A 9,212-nucleotide genomic window follows, 5' to 3' on the forward strand; every position below is an offset into this window, starting at 1 on the left:
AGCCAATTACAATCCTAGTTCCTATGGATAATATATGTAGATGTTCCTGTTAAGCCAATCCTGATCCCTAGTAGGTTTTTCATTATTTGCCACGTAGTATGACATCACCACTGATGTATTTTTGATCTATAACCTTTGTTTTGTGAAAAGATCACTGAGAGAAATTGAGCGTACGTCCGTTGATGTTCGTTGTAACTCCCTGTTTTAGATAATTGGTAATAAAACAGTACTTTGCCATCTTCCTGAGTTGGTTCGGTTATTTGGACTTGGACTTGGAGTTATTCTGTGGGATCCATCCATTGCATGCATGTTCCTAAAGGGCCCTAAACTCACATGGTAGCGGTGCGGATGGTTCAAAAGATCCAAACTACTTCAGCGAAGGCCTAGAGTCGATTAACGAATGGTGAGTAGACTAAGGGGAATGGCAAAATAAAGGGATGGGCACTTCTAAAAGGTTTTGGATTTAGTTTGTTCAATTGTCCTCCTACTGATTCAGCCGATCCTTAACGGATCCGCTGCATCAGAAGGAGGACAATTAAATCCTCTTTCCCTCAAAGGCCCAAGATTCGAATTTAAATTCTAGTCACCCTTAATCAACTAGAACTGAAATCAAAAGTACCGTCATAGTGGACAATAAATGAAAATTAAATAAGACAGATGCAACTAACAAAATCCAAAACCTTTTAGAAGTGCAACTCCCAAGTATCCAAAGATATTCTGCTGATGAGTCTTCAGAATGTAAGAAGGTGAAACACATGTAGAGAGTTGAGAACTATGAACATTACAAATGGAAATTATGGAATAAACCACTCTTGCAAACTAATGAATGTGTATTTTGGTCTTTTTTGGATCCAATTTTGGAGAAAACTGTACAGGCAAATTGAAATGAAACTAAGAGAAAAACCATCTGTATCAGTTGGCGCAATCAGGACAATACCATTTTTAAGAAAGCACTCCCTTCTGTTCTTACAGTCAAAATAGAGGTATCCCTGTGCAGACAACTGATCCAAACTCATAAGAAACTGGATTCGCCAAAGGAGGTTCTTGACTGTACCATATTGCAAAAAAACATTTTCTTTGAGCAGACTGAATTTAAACAAGGGTGACGGGGATGATAGTCACACTAGTTGGGGCCTAGACATGTCAGACAAGGAAAGAGAGTCCAGTCTTGGGGCAGAAGGAGGGAATACGTGTGCCTCTGAAAGAAGCCTGCAAATGGATAAGTGAGATGGTCAATTCTGGAACAACCTAAAGATAGAACAACAGATCCCATAGCATATTCTGAGGGCCCCCAAGGACGATCACATAGTGAGAAGGGAGAGTCTCCACCATATGTAAGCAGGTTAAGGTCATTACAGACAAGAAGACAGACAGGCAACGATTATCCCTGCCATGGATAGACTAATAGTGGGATCCGACTATGGGATGGAGTTCACACAATTCCCCTTATTAGAGAAAGGGGGAGCAAGACCGCAATACATTCCATAGGCAGAGATGGACATGGATAACTTAAGGTGCAAGCTCCCTTGTTTGACTTCGGGAGCTGGGAAATGGATATACAAATTAGAGAAATGACAGGAGGAAGTACGCTGGCCATAGAGGACATAAAAGGTCTCCTGGCAGCCATTTTAGGAGAGAGGGCTGATGACATATGGAGAAGAGAACAATATTCAAGTGTGACTGCACAAAACACAGCACATGATGGAGAGCCGTTTAATAACTGTAGAGCAGATGAACGGAGGGTCTCAGGGTACAATATCCTGACACATCAGATATGGGTACAATTATGACATGTAAAATGGAGGAAGATGAAGACCCTATTGCTTACATTCAGGATATTCAGGAAAAATGGCAACTTGAAACTCACAAGCTGTGGGAAAAGACTGTGGCACTATTTTTACCATATTTTATGTTGGAGTTTGCTTGAACCAGCACGGAGGCAGATGAAAAAATAAGTAGGGATGAAAGTGAAGCCATCGGCTGAGATATAGTTGACAATAGTGTACCATTGTCGGTTATTACAAGAGAAAAACAAGAAGAAAGATGACAATAGGAAGATCGAGGAAGCCAAGTTAGTTCAGAACGTTTTGGCAAATTTTGCCATAGAAGGGGTGGTACTGACAAGCGGAGAAGGATTGGGAATGCAGGAAACAATAGGTACATCGCAGGAAAATCATTTGCACCGGATGGACCAAGGTGGGTATGGGTTTATGCCACGAGGCAGAGGTATGGGTTATAGAGGAAGAGGAGGTGGATTTCAAAATAACCAAGATGGGTTTCAAAATACACAGAATGAGAATCTGAGTGCTCAGGGAGGATATAACCAAGGAGTGATTAACAGGAGGGTTCCTCCAATATGTTGGAATTGTCGAATTACAGGACATATTGCGCACGCATGTGGAAGCCAAGGGAATGTACAAAATGTCCAATTTTACAGAGGTGGGACAGCTTAACCTCCACTATATAGCACACAGACCAGACAAGATCACACATCTTATCAGGCAACGGTACCGCAAGTACAGCAGGTGCAACAGCAGGGACAAGTACAAATGAATCCGCCACACGGGCAGTCACAACAAGCACCTATGCAGACACCGCAGTATGCAAATACAGGACAAGTATTGACACCTAGAATAGGAGGTCTCACTGTGGTAGGAGGAAATCCTTTCACAGGGATGGGGATGAGCGTGTATCCACATTAGGACAGCTCAAAGGGTAACTTGATGTGTTCAGTACTATCTGTGCCATCAGATCCCCAGGAGGAACCAAGGGTCGAGGTGACGATAGGAGGCAAATCCTTTTCTTTTCTTGTAGACACCGGAGCAACTTGTTTGTGTATATGAGAGGGAAAATATCCAATGTCAGCTATTGTCATGAATGCGCAAGGGTTGTCTGGAGCTACGAGTCGAGTTCCTTTTACTGGTAAATTACCAGTCTCCATAGGAGAATGCGACATGTCCGTTCCTCTGTTATATTCATGACAGACACCAGTTAATATTTTAGAAAGATATTTAATGACAAAACTTAACATGACGATTTCATTTACGGACCAAGGAATAGTGTGCTCCACTCCTGGAATACACTATTGAAACGTGAGAGAGTTCATACTGACGTTCACAGAGCAATTGCTCTGTGAGGCGTTCCTGTAGATCCAGAGATTTTTTAATATGGAGTAAGCATTTTACTGACATGGCTACCTGGCCTGGTAGGAAACATTGTGAGGATACCTGATGAGATTTGATTTAGACCACAAATACCTATGGATGAGGAGGGTGGAAAGACTATTGCTATAGAGCTGGAAGAAGCTATAGTACGAAAAGAAATGGTAATGCTCGAAGGAGTAGACGATGAGGGTAGACCATGGAGAACAGTGATAGCTCTTAAGGAGGGGTACAGATTGACTGACATAACTGATGAAGATATGTTCGGAGAGGACCGAAGCGATGATGAAGTAGTGTTCTTCATGAGCATTACATACTGGATAAGGATAGAGAAGTGGGAAGATCCACAAAGAATGGCAATAATGCAGCAGCGAGCAGCATTCTTTCAGGAGGATCTTGAAAAAGTTCTGAGTGCTCTATGGACCACAGGCCCTTATGATGTTGGTTTATTGAATGGGATAGGGGAGGTTAAAATAAAGCTCACGTCAGGAGCAGTTTTACCCTGAGCTAAACAATACCCCATGTCTCAAGAAGCTCATGAATGTAAATTTCAGACTTTCTCAGCACTGATGAATCAGGGGATTCTGGTGCCATCAGAGTCATCATGTAATACCACGGCGTATCCGATTAAAAAATCTAAAGGAGGGTTGTGGAGATTTATCCAGGATTTGAGACCTCTTAACCAGATTGTAGATGCTGAGTTTCCTTTAGTTCCTAATCCGGCAACAATATTGTGTAGTATCCCAGTAGAAGCTCGATACTTCACAGTGATCAACTTGAAAATTTTGGTTTTCTCGATCCCCTTGCATAAGGACTCTCAAGACTTGACTTCATTTACGTTTTGTCAAAAAAGACAAAAACACACTTGTTTGCCTCAAGGGTACTTTGAGTCCCCATCAATTTTTAAAAGAGTCCTACAGATGGATCTAGGCAATATTGATCTCGAAAGTGCAGTGATACAATGCATAGATGACCTATTGATTTGAAGTAAAAGAGCGGATGAGTGCAGACAGGACTCTATCCGATTAATGCCTATTCTAGCAGATACGGGATATAAGGTGGACAAAGAGAAGTTACAGTACTGTGAAGAAGAGGTGTTATACATAGGTCAGTTGATTTCACATGAAGGAAAGAAAGTGACACCTGAGAGAGCTGAGGCAATCAAAACAGTTTTTGGGTTTGTGCAATTACGTTAGAATCTGGGTGTTTGATTATAGTACGTACACAAGGCCACTTCTGCAAGCATTGAAGAAAGCACTAGTTGGTATAACAAAACTAGGATGGAATGAAGAAATAGAGGAAAGGTTTGATGAATTGAAAAAAGCAATTTGTATAGCCCCAGTTTTAGGAAGTCCCAATTATGGCAAGGAATTTGATTTGGTTTCACACACAGATGGGTCAGTAATGACAGCAGTGCTTACACAAAGAACCACATTGGGGTACAAACCTTTGGCATATTACAGTGGGATTTTGGACCCATTTATGAGAGGACACTTCCCATGCGAACAATCTTTGGCAGCCGCCGCGTTTGCATTTGAGAAGTCCACAAGTATTGTCATGGGCTGCTCTGTGACTCTTTTGATGGATCATGCTCTATTTGCCATTCTAGAGAAACCCAAGAGCACATTGACTTCCCAAAGAGCTTCAGCTTATGAGGTAATGATTTCTAACCCAGCAGTTAAAATTGTAAGATGTAAAATAGGGAACCCAGCCATGTTCATAGCTGAACCTGTAGAAGAAGGTGATCATGTGCATGACTGTGCTAATTATGTTGAATTTTATGATGATATACCCCGTGTGAAGGAGAATGCTTTAGCGGGAGGGGAGATTATTTTTATTGCTGGTTCTTCGAAAATTGATCTGACTAGTGGGGAAAGGCTTTCAGGCACTGAAGTAGTAAGACACAGATTAAATGGAGAATTCAAAGTAGTAGCAAGTGCAAGCCTACGTCTCATTTTTCAGAGTCAGTGGCAGAATTAGTAGCGCTTATTGTCGCACTTGAGAAACATGAAGGGCAGGAAGTAACGTGTGCAGTGACTCCGCCTATGTGACGTCAACCGTACATGCAGGATTGGCCCTTTGGAGGAGGAGGGGCTACCTCTGTGCAGAAGGCTCTGCACTGCAGCATGCGTCCTTATTGGAGAGACTCATCAAGACATTACAACTCCCAGTAGCTATAGCGGTCGTTAAATGCGTAGCACATACTAAGCAAACATGTCTTGTGGAAACAAAGCCGCAGATGTAGAAGCCAAAAGGGTTGCATATTCTCCAGAAATTTTGAGTTTTGATCCTGAGAGTTTTAAAGAAAATTCAGTCACAACTATGTTCGTGCAAGAGGGGTTTAATAAGTTGTCAATAATCCAATTAATAGAAATACAGGGAAGCGCACCACAGGAAGAGCAAGAACTGTGGAAGCGATGGGGATGTTCTTTATCCCCTACGAAAGCTCTATGGCGACAGGACAGCAATGGAAAGCCTGTGATGCAGCAACTTTATTGAAAGTCCCGCTTGAACTGCTGCATTACCCCGCACATGTAACTAGAGAATGTCTTACTGCTAATATTGCAGAAGACTGGTTCATTCCTAATTTGTTGGAACACGTTGCACTATTTATGGTGAATTGCATTGTGTGTCAAAAGATTACTGCTGGGCATACACTGAGAACAATTAGAGGAGTAATACCTCGGCCAAATGGTCAATTTCAGTATCTATGTCGATATGCTGCAGACATATAATGGATATAGGTATCAGTGGTGGTGTGTCCCTTTTCTAGATGGATAAAGGCAGGTCCGTGTACACACCCTGATGCCACTTGCGCAGCAAAGGTTTTAGTGCGCAAAGTATTCCCGAGGTGGGGTGTGTGAAGTATTAAGATCCGATAATGGGCCACATTTTGTCAATGAGGTATTCAAACAAATAGGGTTTTTATTAAGTATAAAGCACACGTTCTCTTCTGCGTATCACCCACAAGTGAACGGGATATGTAAGAGACTCAACGGCCTCCTCAAAGAAAGGATTGGCAAGATTAAATTTACTTTGAAAAAGGGATGGCTGTATTACCTACCCCTGGCCTTATATGCCCTTCGGAATCAGCCAGGATCAGACCGCCACCTCACCCCACATGAGCTAATGACAGGACGTCGAATGAGAATGCCCCTTACATCTCCTTCTAGGATTAGGAGTGCTGCTCACAGTGTAGCTAAAACTTTAGCTAATGAGATGCATGATTATTTGACATGTATGACTACCAGCATTTTTTATTTCAGATCAAGTCAAGCATCAGGGGGGTGGGTCTAAGAACACAGAAGAAGATAATTCAACAACCAATCCAAGTGAACTATTACCATCACTTAAGTTACATGTTGGGGACCTAGTCCTGATCAAGAATTTCACCAGGAAGTGGCATGAGCCACGTTTCCATGGCCCATTCTGTGTTGAAGAAGTATCCCCTTCTGCAGTAAAGGTACAAAGAAGAAGAGCTTGGTTGCGCCTAAGCGGCGTGACCGTTTATTAAGGCGAGACCTTCCCTCCCACCGTTGTTGATCCAGAAGCAAGACAAGAAGAAGAATTTCCACGTGTGCAAACCCGATCGATGACTAAGAAGAAGGATGATAAGGCAACGAGTAATTGACACATACTTTATTTGGAATGCAATTCAATAGACATTCCTTATATATATTTTAGCAGAGAGTGCGAGGACTTGCAGAAAATTCCAGGAATTTTGAAATTAACTTTTAGAAATAAATTGAAGCCGAGAATAATGCATCAGGGTTATGCCTAAACGTAACTTCTTGATCAGAAATTGGAAAAGGGATCAGTACCCAGATTCATTTTGTGGAGAATATTTGTTTTAAGTGAAAATAACACATGGTACCTGCTGACAGTGATGTTCATCGGCTTGTGGTTGCTCTCTTTGTGTTCATACTTCAGTCTTACCCTGCTCTTGTTAGAAGAGACGTTAATATTCCCACTTTTTTACCGGATCCTGAAAACAGTCCGATGATAAGAGCACTCCTTATTGCTACAATTGAGCAAATTATACATTTGCAGAAATAAAAGAAATTTGATGATTGTATTAAAAATGATTAATGAAGAAGATAGCATGATCATAGAGAGTGAACAAATTTAGCAAGCAGTAGGATGGCGCGAGAAATGGTTGCCTAGATCTTTATGCATGATATATTTTTGCATGATTGTTCTCATTGTCTTTTTGTTCCTCATCTTTCACAGTCTCTATCATCTTAATGTTTCTACCGAAGAAAGAGCTCTTATGGTTCTCCCCACTATGAAAACGAATAAGAACACATTTCTTGACTTCTATAAGTATATTGGGAGACATAAAAGAGATGCAGAGGAAGACAATGAAGGGATAAATACATATTTAGATGAAGTAGCTCACCTGGGGAATAACATGTGGTATCAACACATGAAAAAGGTAGAGGAAAAAAGCATCTGATGAGATTTTCTATGTCTAGTCTCTTATCCCCTATGCCATGAATACAGTAAGGACTTTCATTTTGAAGGAGGTTTCAGAACACAATGCGTTTCCATACCAGGATGACTATATCAAGACCACACAAATGGAAAAGGAGTCTGGATGGAAGAGCCAGATGCTAGTATACCCTGCTGCAGGACAGGATGAGGTGATCATTGAAGAAATGAAGACAATGAATTGCCCTGATGTGATAGAAATATCAATAATATATATTGAAGCCCTGGATGTTGGGAACAAACTCAAATGTTGATCTATGGACGAGTGCATACCAAGAAGAGATGGGAAGAAGGAATGTATCCTTTGCAGCTCATCTTCTGAAGCCGGACTACGTGCAAGAAGTGCAGAAAGTGAATGATGGATGCTTAAATTCATGGGCCAAGCATGCCTAACTATTGATATGGGTAGAAGACAAATCAGGCCCAGTAGTTGTAATCCCGTTGGTTAATGTGACACTATGCTTCCGGAGACACGGAAAGAACCATGTGGGATACAACAAAGAATGCAAGACCACAATTGACTTCCCCAGGATGGGAGAAGGGACAGCTGTCCTTATGGATCGATATTGGGCTTGTGGATCTAGAGCCTATATGAAGTTGCCCAAGGATTGGGGCGGAGTGTGTTCCCTGGAGCTCATCCATGTTCCAGCATTAGTGATTCCTCAGAGCGATCTGAACATTGGTGAATTTCCGAAAGTGGATGCCCATTTGAAAAAAGGAAGACTGCTTGAACTTCTCCGATGGACAAAAAGAGAACATTATTTCTCAGCCAAATCGATAAGAGCGTATGATACCATTCCTGAGGAGCACAGGTTGTTCAGCAGAACTGCTATGATAATGACAACTATATTCATACCTGGAATTCAGACAGTAGCGAATGCCAAATGGTTACAAATAACCAGATGGGAGCTTTTGTAGACAATCAATGGTACCATAAAATGATTCAATGCCATTAAAGAAGAGCTGAGATCCATACGACTGATGACCCTCCAGAATCGATATGTCCTTGATATGATCACAGCGATGCAACGAGGAGTTTGTGCCAACATTGGGCCATCATGTTGCACATTCACACCTTCGCACAGTGACCAGAATGGAACCTTGACAGAGGCCATAACGTTGTTGACAGACCTGCATGCCAAGGTGGAAGATGAGACAGATGACATTGAAGATGACAGCTGGTTTGCCTATTTGTTTTTGTGGATTCCCTAGTGGTTGGCGAATATATTTAAGGCTCTTGGAGTAATACTGGTGTTAGTAATGTTTGGGTTCTGTGTAGTCAGGATGATGATTGCCCAATGCAAGAAAGTTGCAAAGAAGGTGGTCGGGATGAAGATTATGATCGATGTCAAACCTGAACCAAACGCCAAGAAGCTGACTGATGAAGCTGTTAGGAAATATATAGTAGCCAGTATCATAGCACCTGAGGGAACAAAGTTCCTATATCCAAAGAATCATAAGAAGTACGTGGGACAATGGGTCTATTGTAACCTGAATGGACAATGTAACTACATGACCTGGAGTGTAGATGAACAAATCAGCAGGCACCCTGAGGAGGTT

This window comes from Ambystoma mexicanum, chromosome 9 (assembly GCF_040938575.1).
Source record: "Ambystoma mexicanum isolate Mex_15411 chromosome 9, UKY_AmexF1_1, whole genome shotgun sequence".
NCBI lineage: Eukaryota > Metazoa > Chordata > Amphibia > Caudata > Ambystomatidae > Ambystoma > Ambystoma mexicanum.